This window comes from Panthera leo, chromosome C1, assembly GCF_018350215.1.
Source record: "Panthera leo isolate Ple1 chromosome C1, P.leo_Ple1_pat1.1, whole genome shotgun sequence".
NCBI classification, from domain to species: Eukaryota; Metazoa; Chordata; class Mammalia; order Carnivora; family Felidae; genus Panthera; species Panthera leo.
The window spans coordinates 68,641,916-68,655,846 of record NC_056686.1 but is presented as its reverse complement, the minus strand read 5'-3'; the positions used below and the strand labels follow the sequence as shown (position 1 = coordinate 68,655,846).

General features: G+C 36.1%; 1 long non-coding RNA gene across 1 annotated transcript in view; it reads right to left on the bottom strand.

Moving 5' to 3' along the window:
• The window catches only part of LOC122227941, a 48,346-nt gene extending 36,144 nt beyond the window's left edge, over nt 1-12,202 (bottom strand). The window contains exons 1-2 of the long non-coding RNA XR_006206283.1: nt 12,128-12,202; nt 8,130-8,261 (exon numbers count right to left, since the gene is read on the bottom strand). This is a non-coding gene — a long non-coding RNA (uncharacterized LOC122227941). The remainder of the gene's footprint in view (nt 1-8,129; nt 8,262-12,127) is intronic.
• Between the last annotated feature and the right edge of the window lie 1,729 nt (nt 12,203-13,931).

Here is a 13,931-nt window from a genome sequence, read left to right as displayed (position 1 = left end):
GACAGTGAAAAAGTCTAACAGTTGTAAAGAAATGGAAACTATAACCCATAAGGAAATTTGCCCATGTATCTCTATTATACATGCCCCTGTATATTACCACTTAGTCGCCACAAAACAGTTTAACTACCAAAGCAAAGAGATCCAAAGTTGCCTTTAAATTAAGCCTAGTCTGGTGATGAATCATGCCCTCATGATTCTTCTGGCCTAAGAGTAATGAATAAAAACTTGTCTCCTTTCCAACAACTTCCGCATCTCCTTGTCTCACCAGGATCTCTGGAGACAATGAGCATAAGATTGTACTGCTCTGTATGCCAAGTCACCTTCTACTAGATCTCTCATTCCCCTCCCTTCAAATGGAGCCAGGGAAAGTAAGTCAGGCATATAGTCTTACATTACTAATGTATGGAATCCATTAGGCAATTCTATTTGGACCTAAAAATAATAACGCTGCTTTTCTTCCAACATAAAATCGGCTGTCGCAATTCCACACTCTTTCAAAGCTATTTCCAGCAAGTTTACATTGTAGCTATGGTAGCATATATGTCTTATCAAATCCCTTTTATCAACAAAACAAATTTTATATTCTTTGGCTCTGGCTTTACAGTTTTCCTCAGCATTCCCCCATACATAACCACAACAAACTTCTGAGGTTTAATAACAGTAACAGCTAACATTTAAAGTGGGTCATGCCCTGGACTAAGGATCAAGACATGGTTTATCTCATGGAATCTTCCCCATGGATTTATGAGGTAGGTGTTATTATATAGCCCCATTGCAGAACTAAGTAACTGAGGCTTAGATTAAGCAGTCCGACATTATTCTCACAGCAGGAAGTGCTAAAAATAAGTTTTAAACCCAGGAATTCTGGCTCCACAACCTGCATGTTTAATCAGTGCCCTCTCTTGCTTCCTGATGTTTTAAACAAAACTCCATTCCCCACTTCCCCTCCCTTTGTCTCCCAAGCAACTGACAGAAGGCTGTGAAACTTGGCTTCTATTCCCTTTCTCAGATAGTCACATTTTCTTTTTCCTCTTGATTTATTTACTTATCACTTTCCCCTCATTCCCTTTCTGGTTACAAACAGAATTTATTTTCCCCTACACTTAGCCCAATATTAAAGCATCTCCCAACACACCCAGCTGTCTACAACTTTCCCAGCAACGCCAATTAGGCAACGGACATTATCAGGCCATCAAGTCATGTTCAAATTTGTCAATATAGCAAAACTACATTTTGCAAAATGGTACGTTCAGACAAATTGTTGATAAGCACTACTTCATGAAGTGCTTGACCACTTCCGGTCAGGTAATTACCAATCAGGGAAATTGTGAAGAAAAACAAATGTGCCAATTCTGATGACTACATTAGTGACATGAAATTAAAACCAAAAATACTTCAGTCCTAGAAGCACTGAGGAGACTGGTTTCAATATGGAAAAAATCAAACCTGCTTCACTAATAATTAAAGAATCCTGTGTGGAATCTGAGACCTAAAGGCAAAATCATTTTATTTGAATTTTCAGTATAATAACATTTTCAGTATAATAATGTTTGAAATAGTGACTAACCAAACTCAGATGTGAGAAAAGACAGCTTCAGAAATACCAGACAAAAGAAAATGAAAGACTGTCAGCATTCTCAAGGGAAGACACCAACATTAATAGTCTCATTTTGGTCTATACAGTAACATAAAGCTTCTCTATGTATACATTTTCCTTACAGCCATGATAACGTACCCAGAAGCTTGCTTTCTCTACGGCACTGATTAGGATTATTGTTTTTGAGTCTGCATTTTCACCTCTCCTTTCAAACACAGCTCCAAATCATTGTTTTTGCTCATTTCTTATGTTTCATTGTATGTAATTAGTATAGGTACTCACAGGAGTGTGGGGCAGCTGGACTCACTATCAAGTTGGAGAAATAAATTTTGCAGCCAGCCTGACACGGATTTAAAATGCATTTCAGACTGATGAAAGCTGGTGGATTCACAGTCCCCGAGACTGAAGTTCTCTGGTTCTCCACTGAACAAAGAACGCCCGGGGAACTGCAGTGCCCCATAAACTTGCTTCAGCTGTGAGGTGACATTCACCATAAAGAGGCATGTTGGGTAGGTACAGCTGAAAGAACTGGATTATCAGAAAGCCACTCATCACTCAGGTCTGAAAAGAGTAGTTGGATTGCTTCTGTTGTTACATGAGTCAAATTAGAGCATCTGCGTTGTCATTCATTCAACGATGGCTTTAGGATTGTTTATCATGTTTTTCCCCCTCAAAATACCTAGAGTTCTCAAATATAGGAGATTGCCTGGAAGTTTAAATTTGTCTTTATTCAGAACTTTTCAGTAACCTGCTGTGTAAAATTAGGCAAATTCCCATGTCTATGATTTAGTTACTGTGCCTATTAAATGGAGGTTAAACTAGGTGGTCTATAAGACATCCTCCAGCTCTAAAACACAGACATACAGCCACAGTGTATCACAAGAGGAAAATATGCCCCATGATCCCATGGAGATACCTTGACAAACTATCACATTGTGTTCTGTCATATTTTTTGGATTGTAAAACAGCTAGCGTTAGGAATAAAGACAATCTCATGTGACTTTCACAATACTTTGCAGAGGTGTATCGCAATAAGTTTTAGTTTTCTGGTCCCATTTTTACATGCTGGATGGGCATTCTAGCCATTTCCTGTCTCATTCGTATATAATTTCAATTTAGAAAAAAGAGAGAACAAGAAGACAACTAGACCTTGCCCCTTTGGCAAGATAGATAAATGTTTTAAGACTGAGCTATAAGGAATCAACTCAGAAAAGACAGCTGTTGGAATATGCTCTAACAAATCTGGTTCTCCATCATTCAGAAATATTCTCATACTATGGGTCATGCTATTTGCCTCCAAACAGATTTTTTCCAGTTACATAGACCTTATATTGAAATAAAACTGGAGGAAAAAATACAGCTCAGTAGAGTTGTCTTATTACCCAACAGATTTAAACCAGATCTAATGGAATGGCAGGAGAATGACAAGCAGGGCAAGAAAAAGCACAGCAAGAGACATAAAAAGTGTGCGCTCCTTTGGATCCTGACCGCAATCAGGGCTTAGGGTTTGGAAGCATTTGGACTCTTTGTGTGAGTCATGTCATCTTGATTTTCTTCTCTCCCCGCCTCTTAATCCCTTCTGCTCTAATTCACCTAATTCACACACACACTCACACATGAAATACTCCAACACACAAACATTTAATTCAATCCGCCTGTTGTTTCCTTACATCCTTATGTTGTTGAAACCAGTCATCACATCGCAGCATGCTATGTGATCCAAGACAACATACTCAGGTTGCAGGGAACTTCCAGTTACCTCCCTGTGTCACTCAAAAGATCATACTAGGCTTCTTTTAAGTGTGGTAAAAACTATATACAAGGAAAATTTTATCAGAAAGCCATCTACAGTCCCCTTAATTTAATCCATCATTAAATTAAAGCAAAATCTGTTTTTTAGAGACACTAAACACATGGAGGAAATAATGCATTTATCTACTAGAGAGGTCAGGCTTAACTGCTTGTCTTCTTTTTTTTTAATTTTTTTAAATGTTTATTTATTTTTGACAGAGAGAGAGAGAGAGACAGAGCATGAGTGGGGGAGGGGCAGAGAGAGAGGGAGACACAGACTCTGAAGCAGGCTCCAGGCTCTGAGCTGTCAGCACAGAGCCCGATGTGGGGCTCGAACTCACAGACTGTGAGATGATGACCTGAGCTGAAGTTGGACACTCAACCGACTGAGCCACCCAGGCGCCCCTAACTGCTTGTCTTCTAATAAAAGTCTATTAGATGAGGAAAGATAGGAGGGGAGGGAAATAATGGGCAAGGAGAAGTGATTATCAAATAGAGAAGGAAGCTAGCTTTAATACCAAGTCCTTAACATGTACAGGGATACTATATGCTACGGGCAGCATTATATTTCTGGTGACCTCAACTCTATGATTATGTGCTTTTGAGTCAACTCTCTGAGCCAAGAAGGACCAGAACCAAGTAGGATAGACCTCTTGTCTACTGAACAGGAAGCGTGTACAGCAATCATACTTCTCTGTTTCCTTCAGCATCTGTTGCAGTGTGCTGTGCACATGATAGGTTACTGCACATCTTCAAATCAAGAAGATACTCTAAATTAGGTCTCCTTCACATCTAGACAGGCAACTGCAGGGCTGAGAAGCAGCACTGAGTAGTGGAAAGAATCATCAACATTCCATTACGGACAAGAAAGCCTCCAACTAGTCCTGTCTCAGTTTCTTCAACTGTGAAATGATAATAATAATACCTTCCTTGCCTGCTTCACAGGTTTGCCATGAGCATGAAATAAAATAAATAACAGCATCTTTATTTATTGAACACTTAGATAATAAACATACAAAAGATTTCACAAGCATTATCTCAATTAGCCGTTAAAACAAACCGATGAAATGAGCAATATTGATCCAGTTTTGCAGTTGAGAATAGTTAGGCCCAAAGGAATTAAAATCCTACAGATTATAAATGGAAGCAGAGAGATTTCATACCAAGGAGTTTATTTTATTTTTTTTAAGCACTTATTCATTTTTGAGAGACAGAGACAGACAGAGCCCAAGCTGGGGAAGAGCAGAGCAAGAGGGAGACACAGAATCTGAAGCAGACTCCAGGCTCTGAGCTGTCAGCACAGAGCCCAATGTGAGGGTCCAACTCATGAACCACGAAACCATGACCTGAGCCAAAGTCGTATGTTAAACTGACTGAGCCACCCAGGCGCCCCTGATCCCAAGGATTTTAAGTGACATCTTATGTAGGTGATATGAATGAGACTTTATCTATTCATTGAATACCAACAAGGAGACTGTTCTGTTCCTCTAGCCTCTTTGTTTTCATATGATAATGACATTTAGTGATAGTAACTGTACTTCTGATAAAAAATTTCCACAGTCAAGTGCTAAATAAACAGGACACCAAATCACCAAAGTTTAAGTAAAAAAACTCGATGAAAATTCAGAGAAAGGAAGTTTCTCCTTTCATAGGTAAAGCTCTTTCCCACCGCCCCCCCCCCCCCACTTTCACCTTCTATTAAAAGGCTAAGGGAAGGGTCTTGCTACTTTTCTTTCTTCTTCGCCCTTGAATGCTGCTAATAATTACCTTCTGTCCACGACACTGTCCTCTCATGTACCTAAAGATGGAACTTTTTTTAAAATTAAAACCTTCAGTAGAAAAGGTGATATTAGGCCGTCTAAGGTCCCATCTGCCTTTCAAAATCCGGTTAAGGGCATTTAATTTCTCTTATTCAGGAAAAGATGCAAATAACCCCTTTGACCAAACTGCTATCTAATTAGACCAAGAGCACTAAAAAGTCACTTGCTCTCCACTTACTCAATCCAGCTCTAAAACAGACAAAGGTCTGTCTGTTTGGGATGGTTTTTCCCTTAGGTAGATAATTGAAATGCTTCTAGTCTGGCGGCTTAAGCACTAAAGTGTCAGTGATGAGTGTCATAAGATAATATAGGGATAGCTTCTTACAAATATATATATATATACATATATATTTTTTTGCAATCTGGTGTTGCATATGGATGCCGGGAATAAGTAATATAAACCGGTCTCTTCTAATTTACATTTAAACAGGGGCTTAAGAAGGATCAGGGAGCACCACTCTGTCTTGAAAAGCTACAGCCTAAAAAGAGTGGCAGGGATTGTCATCTGTATTATAATCATTACCAAGTTCCAAAAAAAAAGACCCTTGTTAGGAATGGATCTATCTCTGCAGGGGATATCCAAGACTGTGGTGCTTGGATAAAATACAAATCAAGGACTATGTCAAAAATCCAAGTTACATTTAAAAAAAAAAGATGTTACATTAAAATAGCAATAAGCTTAGGGTAATTATAGGGAATTTATGTATCTTTTAACATAATTAGTGATACAAAACAGTGAAGTTTACATTTAAAGTCCATCTATTGTAAATATGCCTCTGAATTTACATGTATCATTAGAATAAAAATAAAAGTAGAAAGGTGAGATTAATAAGCATAATCTAAACATGGATTTGATTTTTGTCCGTTACAAAAGAAAGCAAGAATTTCTTCTTGTATTAAATAGATTCTAGTTAACTGTAGGGCATCTGCTAAAACTAATATTAATATTATCTTAGTTAACTTTTCCTATATAACAAGTGCTGGGTAAATAAACCCTGTATGAAATCTGGAATGTAATTTATAATGAATTTGTGCTAATGATATTTAATGTGCCTAGTTAAAATGGAAGCTTTATTGAGAATAAATGTTGCTCATTTACTTCAAAGGGAGTTACCAAACATGTGTAATTTGATGGTAATTGAAGAAATAAAACAATGTTAGCTAATATAAGTATGATTTACAAATTTCCTTATGAAAATGCAGTACATATGTTACATATCTTTCTTAATTCTTTACTAGTAAAAAATTTAAGACTCTATGGGCACACCAAAAATTCACACAGATTACTATTTGAGAATACTATTTGTGGTAGGCAGAATAATGCCTCCACTCAAAATTTGTACACCTGAGTCCCTAGAACCTGTGAACACGGAACACTGCAAAAGGGGCTTTACAGATGTAATTAAGGTTGTGGACCTTAAAACAAGAAGATTCTCATAATCCTGGATCATCCAGGTGTGCCCAATGTAATCATACGAGCCTTTAAAAGCAGAAAACTTTCTCCAGATGAAGTCAAAGAGATGTAGAAGAATAAGCCAAAGACATGAAGCCACAGAAGAGGTAATTGGGAAGTCCAAAAGGGCCCCAACCACTTTTGCTGGCTTTCAAGATGAAGGTTGTATGGGTGGCTTCCTGAAACTGTGAAGGGCTCTTGGCCAAAAGCCAGCAATACAGTGGTGATCTCAGTCCCACAACTGCTTGGAACTGAATTCTACCAAGAACCCAGATGAGCCTGGAAAGAGCAGATTCTCCCCCTGGGGCAGCCTATATAGAAGGCAATTGAACTGCCACCATAGTTTTAGCCCAATGACACCATGCTGGCTTTCTAACCTACAAAACTGTGAGACAAGAAATGTATGTTGTTTTAAGCTACCAAGTATGTGATAATTTGTTAAGGCATCAATAAACAACGGATACCTCGTTGCATTTACATCTACAACATAAATACTTATTAGTAAGTGGATGTTAAAATGATCAGAATTCACTTTCACAGAACCTCATGGTATCAATATGAACTCGAATTTTGAAATCCTAAAATTTTATAAATAAATACATTTATATTGAGTTTTATAAACAAATTTTAAGAAATTTCAAGAAATATTTGAATCAGCTCATGTGAAAGATGCTCTAATTTTAATTAATTTTAGGCTTACTCTGAACCAAAAATATGATTTGGCTTTATGACTGTAATCCAATCTTCTAGAAAATAAAATATGAAGATCAGATAATAATAATAACCACTATTTATTAAAAGCATAATATCTAATATATATTATCTCAATAACTTTTAATACTCTACAGTTAGGTATTAATACTCCATTTTACAGAAGGAGACATAGGTTCAGGGGTGTTTATTAACTTGATTAAATAAAAAATGAAAATCTTTCCTAGTGTGTTCTTTGTCTTATAACATGCAAAGAACTTCTTGTCCGACTGGAGTCTATAAGCATTCGCCCAATACCTAGTAGGTTCTCAAATTTAAAAACAAACAAACAAACAAACAAACAAAAATATATATATGGCTAATGCCACTAGAGCCATGATAGTTAAATAGCATGGCTTTTATCCATCTGACAATTTCTTTTTGGATAATAAAACTAAAATGTTCTGTCTTTTAATATACTTACCATAAATTTATTCTGTTTTGATCTTCAACTTTACTTCTATCTGTTTTTTTAGCCTTACCTAAAACTGTGGAATTATTACCAAAAAAAAATTTTATTTTAGAACTTTGCATTGATCATTGATTTTTGTTGGCATACTCTAATTCTTTTTTTTAAATTTATTTATTTAAATTCAAGTTAGTTAACATACAGTGTCGTTTTGGTTGCAGGAGTAGACTCTAATCCTTAAAGAAGAAAGTATTTTTATACCAGATATCTTTGTTGTTTTATTCAAAATAAAATATGGCACCCACATACCCATAAGTTCAATTTCCAGAAACTTCAATCAATTATTCAGTTTCAACTTGCTGCATCATTCAGCTGTGCCCCCACAGCAAGCTCATCCCTATTTCTCAAGCTTCCATAGACAGAGAGGAAATTCTTCTCTCCCTAAAGAAAACAAAGAGCATGGAGTGAACACTATTCTCCCTCTCCCCATCAGCACACATCCCCCACAGAAGAGAGAAGTTTTCTCTGCATGGTGAGATCAGAGGGTCCAATATCTATGGTGTGCTTATAAAAAATATTCACTTTTCTAATTCTGTTTTTGTATTTGGAAATCAGCACTGAATAATGGATTTCAATGTATACGGGAGTTTTGATAAAATAATAAAACATAAAGATCATTCAACAGCTATTTAAAATTTGTGTTTTTGGTGAGTAACCACCTGATTTTTTTCAGAGGGAAGCATAGGAAAAATAATCTCACCATTATTTTCAGTCTCCCTATTTTGGTTGTGTAAAAATAATAATAATAATAATAATAATAATAATAATAATAAATAAAGCAACAAATTTCCAAACTCTATAAATGGAAATTCCCAAAGATCCTCAGATTGTTTACAAATACATCCCCTCCTCTGAGCTCAGTTTGCAATTTGTTCCTATCTTGGCAATAAGACTTAATACCTTGCATTGTTTTTTGTTCTTAGGTGTATTTCCTGTCCCTCTAGCTTCTGATCTCAGAAGTTCCTTGCTACTCCTGATACCTTTTCTCCTTTACATTCATTTTCAATTTTTGTCCAAGTCCTATAGATCTTATTTCCCAAACACGCTAAAATCTGTCCCCACAACTGCCACCAGCTGCATCAAAGCTTCATCACCTAACCCTGCAGCATAGGAATTGCTTCCTCACATCTAATCCTACGTGTCAAATATATTTTCTACTCTACAGACTTGGAGAGCTTTCCAAAATGGAAACCAGATAATTTCTCATGCTCTTCGCTACTTCTCAGCCTCTTCTTGAGTTTTTACCCTCTAAGATTTACCCTTTATAGGTTGAATTCTTAGCGCATGCTGAACACATTGTGTCAAGTGCTTTACATATATCATTTCCCTTAGTCCCCTCACAGACCACTCCGAGGTTACTATGTAACTTGTGTGATTCCCTTAAACATTTGATAAAGTTGATACAGAACGTGGTTAAATAATTTGCTCAAAGAGCAACAGCTAATTACTAGTAGCTCTTTGTTCAAAACCAAGCAGTATGGGTCCATAGTCTACACTGTGAATCACCACTCCATAACTGAGCTTTCATTTAGTTTTTTAAATGCTTCCTGTTCCTCTTCATTTTCTTTGCACATCTTTTTTCCCCCTACCTGAGCCACCCTCCTCTCCATCTCTGCCTAGATAGCCACTTCTAGGATTCACTGTATTGGCTTAAGTGTGACTTATTCACAGAAGATTTTCCTAACTCTCTAGTCCATCCTGTCCCTGGACCCTATTCCTTCCTTCACAGCACTTAGTGTCTAATCAGTCACTCATGGTTATATTTACTCCTTCAGTGCCTTGTCTTCAACACTGGACATTTCATTAGCTCATACACTCCAAGAAGCAGGAGACTTGACTGGTTCTGCTCACTTTTGTGAGCCCTTAGTGCTTATCACTATCCAGCAAGCAGGTGCTCAACAAACAATAAAAAACAAAGTAGTTTCTTCCTACTTTCAACTGTATTCTAATTAACAACCTGATCCCATCACGTGGTACTGTGCAAACTGTGCAAACTGCTGGTACTTTTTGAGCATCACATCTTTTAGCTCTGCCCTCAGAGACAGATTCCATAAAGCTCTTTCTCCTGCTTTACTTTGAAAATGTCTAGGTTGGGATCTTGTTTGGCATGACTTGAATCAGGTCCTATTCATACTCTGATTGATTCTGATCAAAGAAGCCATATCATGATGCACTTCTGACTATCTGGACCATTCTGAGAAAGGGGAACATTACCCTTTGTTAAGAAGACACTCTATCATATCCACCACAACATCTAAGTAGATATACATGACTAGGTCTCAGAAACTAGTCCAAATGAACTGAATTAAAATGATGATAATATAATAACCAAGTACTATAAGCAAATCATGGCTAGATATTTTGCTTATGGTATTCAATTCATATTGATGATAATCTTGCGAGGTAAGGATCCTTATATGTATCATTATCCCATTTCGCAAATGAGAAATTAAGGCTTAGGGAGCTTAAGCCATTCACTCAGAATCACATAGCTAGAAAATGCAAAATGAACTCAAAATTGTCTAACTCTAAAGTTGGTTTTGTGTTCTGATCTGCTAAAAATCCTGCCTTGTTAATAGCAAAGCTATTTGTGTATAGAAAGTGAGCCAAAATTTACTGGATGATTAGCTGTTATCAGGACACAAACACAAAGGACAGAATCTGCCCAGTAATTAATCCCCGAGTGTGTACAAAGGTAGCATGTGAGGAGGAAGAAAAAGATGTCTACAAAATACAGTGGGGGTTATCTCTGTCTAATAATAGTGAAGGGGTAAATGTAAATAAGATTATGTGAAGCTGTATTAACCATACTTATGCACACACAAACACACAAGCAGGGGTGGCTGGCTGGCTCAGTGGGTGGAGCATGCAACTTTTGATCTTGGGAGTTGTGAGTTCGAGGCCCATGCTGGGTGTAGAGATTACTTAAAAATAAAAACTCAAAAAAAAAAAAAAAAAAAACAACTATATGCAAGCAAACACATAACAAGTAAGCAAGAAATTTCAGTTTATTCCAATACTGTGTTTGTTGTGCACGACCCATCCTGGAGGTTGAATAAAGTCCTTCTCTCAAGATGGCACAAAAAGATAAATGCATATATTGATCAGAAAACCATAATTAGGTGCACACATTTTAATTTTCAAATTTGAAAAATTTATTTAATTCCCCAAAGCATTGTATTCTAAATCTAGTGTAGATAAATTTTTATAGGAGAAAATACAAATTGAATTTCATATGCTGACACTCTTTATTTTAGGGATTCAGGAATAAAAGATAAAAGAAACCAATTCTCTATAAATCCTGATACATTATCAAAATGGTACATTAAATTTTTCATGTTAAATTATTTAACTATTTAGCGTATTATAAAATTTAAAATGACACTTCTGTTTTAAATGATTACAAGGCATTGAATTTGAATACAATTTAATAAAAGTATGCAAAATGCATTACCATATGAAGTCAATCTGATCAATTTCATAATACTACATATTATGATGTAGAATATCATTAAAAATGTATTAACATAGTTCCCTTAAAAGCATTTTTTTCTCTGCTGTTGGGCATATGACCAAATGCTTTAATTTATTCCCTAAACATTATCTTGACACTATTGATTTCTGTAACTGTTTTTTGGATTATTTAACTATGAAACATTTCAAGATATTAGTTTTAAGAAGTATGTGTTACACAACTAGTAAGACTATGTTAGAGATCTTAGAATGTCCCTACAATTAAACCAAAGAAGTAATTTATTCTAAATCCGATGTTTTTAAAAAAATGAGATGAAAATAAGTTTAAAAATCTGAGAAATTTAAAGAAAATGGTATATTTAGGAATCAGGTTTTAAACATCTATAGTGGAACATTCAAAAGAGATAGTTAATTTAAAATAAAATAATAACAAAGTCAGAGGCTTTTAACATAATAGATTTGGTTGACATTTTTATTTGTACTTTCAAACAATCAATTACCGCATGTATATAAAGTTCCTTCTCTGTAATAAAATATTTCTATATGCATTGAAAGCTAGAAGAATATTCAGTTATTTTCAGTTATATTCAGTTCAGTTCAAATGACATCTGACTCCAACAAAAAATTTCTAAATAAATGAAAGTAGTTTTCTTTCAAAAAAATAATAAAGCAGCACAAGTACAGAGTAGTTGTCAGATCAATGGGCCCAATCAATGGCATGGTGCCCTCAGTCCAACATTTGGGCATAGCTCATTAGTGGGTAGTATACAAACCTCTATGTTTGCATCTTCCACAGTGAAGTTCTCTGTGCCTCCCCATTCCTCATGTCTTCTTCCTTAATAACTCAGCCCCCCACAAACATTCTACAACTAACAAACATCACAATGAGGCTCATTCTAAACCCTACATCTAACCAATGGCATTCAATTAATTCATGTTTACATGTGGTGGTGATGTGAATTGATATCACCAACCCTAAAATTTTCCTTTGCTTTTGAGAACTTACATATTTAAAATATGGCCGAATACCAGTCCATATACATATCCTATAAGCACTTTTTAGTTAACATCTTAAAAACTGAAGTCACACTATCTCTACTCCCTACTCTATGCCTGTTTCACCTGCATCCCCTGATTCAATGCACCAATATATAACCATTGCTCAAGGCAAGACTCGGGAGCTATTCTAGGTGCTTTCCTTTCCTCACTCCACATTTCTCATCCCCTGCATTAATTAATTACCACATACTGACTGGCTTCATTTTAGATTTATGACCACTAAACTCTAGTGTGCTCTTAGCAACCCTACAGCACCTAGCCAGTCAGTTCACTCTCTCTCCTAAATGACTATTTCACTATTTCTCCTTCTCCTCAAACTACTAATATCCATCTCTGGTCTTCATTTTCAGCTGGTAACTGCATATTATGTCACTAAGAAATAGAAGCAATTGAAAAGACTTTTTTTTTTAAATATAATTTATTGTCAAGATGGCTAACATACAGTGTATACACTGTGCTCTTGGTTTTGGGGGTAGATTCCCGTGATTCATTGCTTACAACATCCAGAGCTCATCTCAACAAGTGCCCTCCTCAATGCCCATCACCCATTTTTCCCTCTCCCCCAACCCCCTTCAACCCTCAGTTTGTTCTCTGTATTCAAGAGTCTCTTATGGTTTGCCTCCCTCTCTGTTTGAAACTATTTTTTCCCCTTCCCTTCCTCCATGGTCTTCTGTTAAGTTTCTCAAGTTTCACTATGAGTAAAAACATAGGATACCTCTCTTTGTCTGACTGACTTATTTCACTTAGCATAATACCCTCCAGTTCCAACCACGTTCTACATCTGCCTCCACATCTGCCCTCTGCATCAAACTCACCTTCATTGTGTCTTCTGAAGCCAGTCACTCTGTACCCATCCAGCCTCCATTCCTTTTTTAAGAGGAGGGCTCAGTCACCTACATCATCCATTTTCTCTCTCTTTCTCTCTCAGATTATTCCCATAAACATACGCTCTACTATTAAGAAATAATTGCGGCTTCTCCCTGCATACCTCTCCAGTTACTGCTGTTTCTCCATCCCCTTTAAAACAATCCTTCCTCAAAGGATAGTCTAATCACTGTCTCTAATTTCTGTTTTTTGGATTCTCTTCCTCTATGCCTATTTTTGTATTTATTATTTATCAAAGTTTTACATGATAAGTAAAATTTGTTAAGAAAACAATGCTAGCCTATATGCTCTTCCTGAGTCAAAAGAAATTTTAATTCATTTAGGTGAGTTGTTTGGTATGTTATGAGTATAATTCATGGGTGACATTCATATGCTGAAGCCTGAACTCCTAGTACCTCAGGACGAGTTTGCATTTACAGGCAAGGTCTTTCAAAAGCTAATTAAGTTAAAATGAGGTAATGACAATCTTATTATGAATTACTCCTTGACCAATAACATTTATAAAACACCATTTATTGTAAAATGTTCCTAATTTTTAGATATGCTAAAATTTACAGGTTTGAATTAATAAATTTTAAAATGTTATCATTTGGTTATATACATATACACACACACACACACGCACATATATAT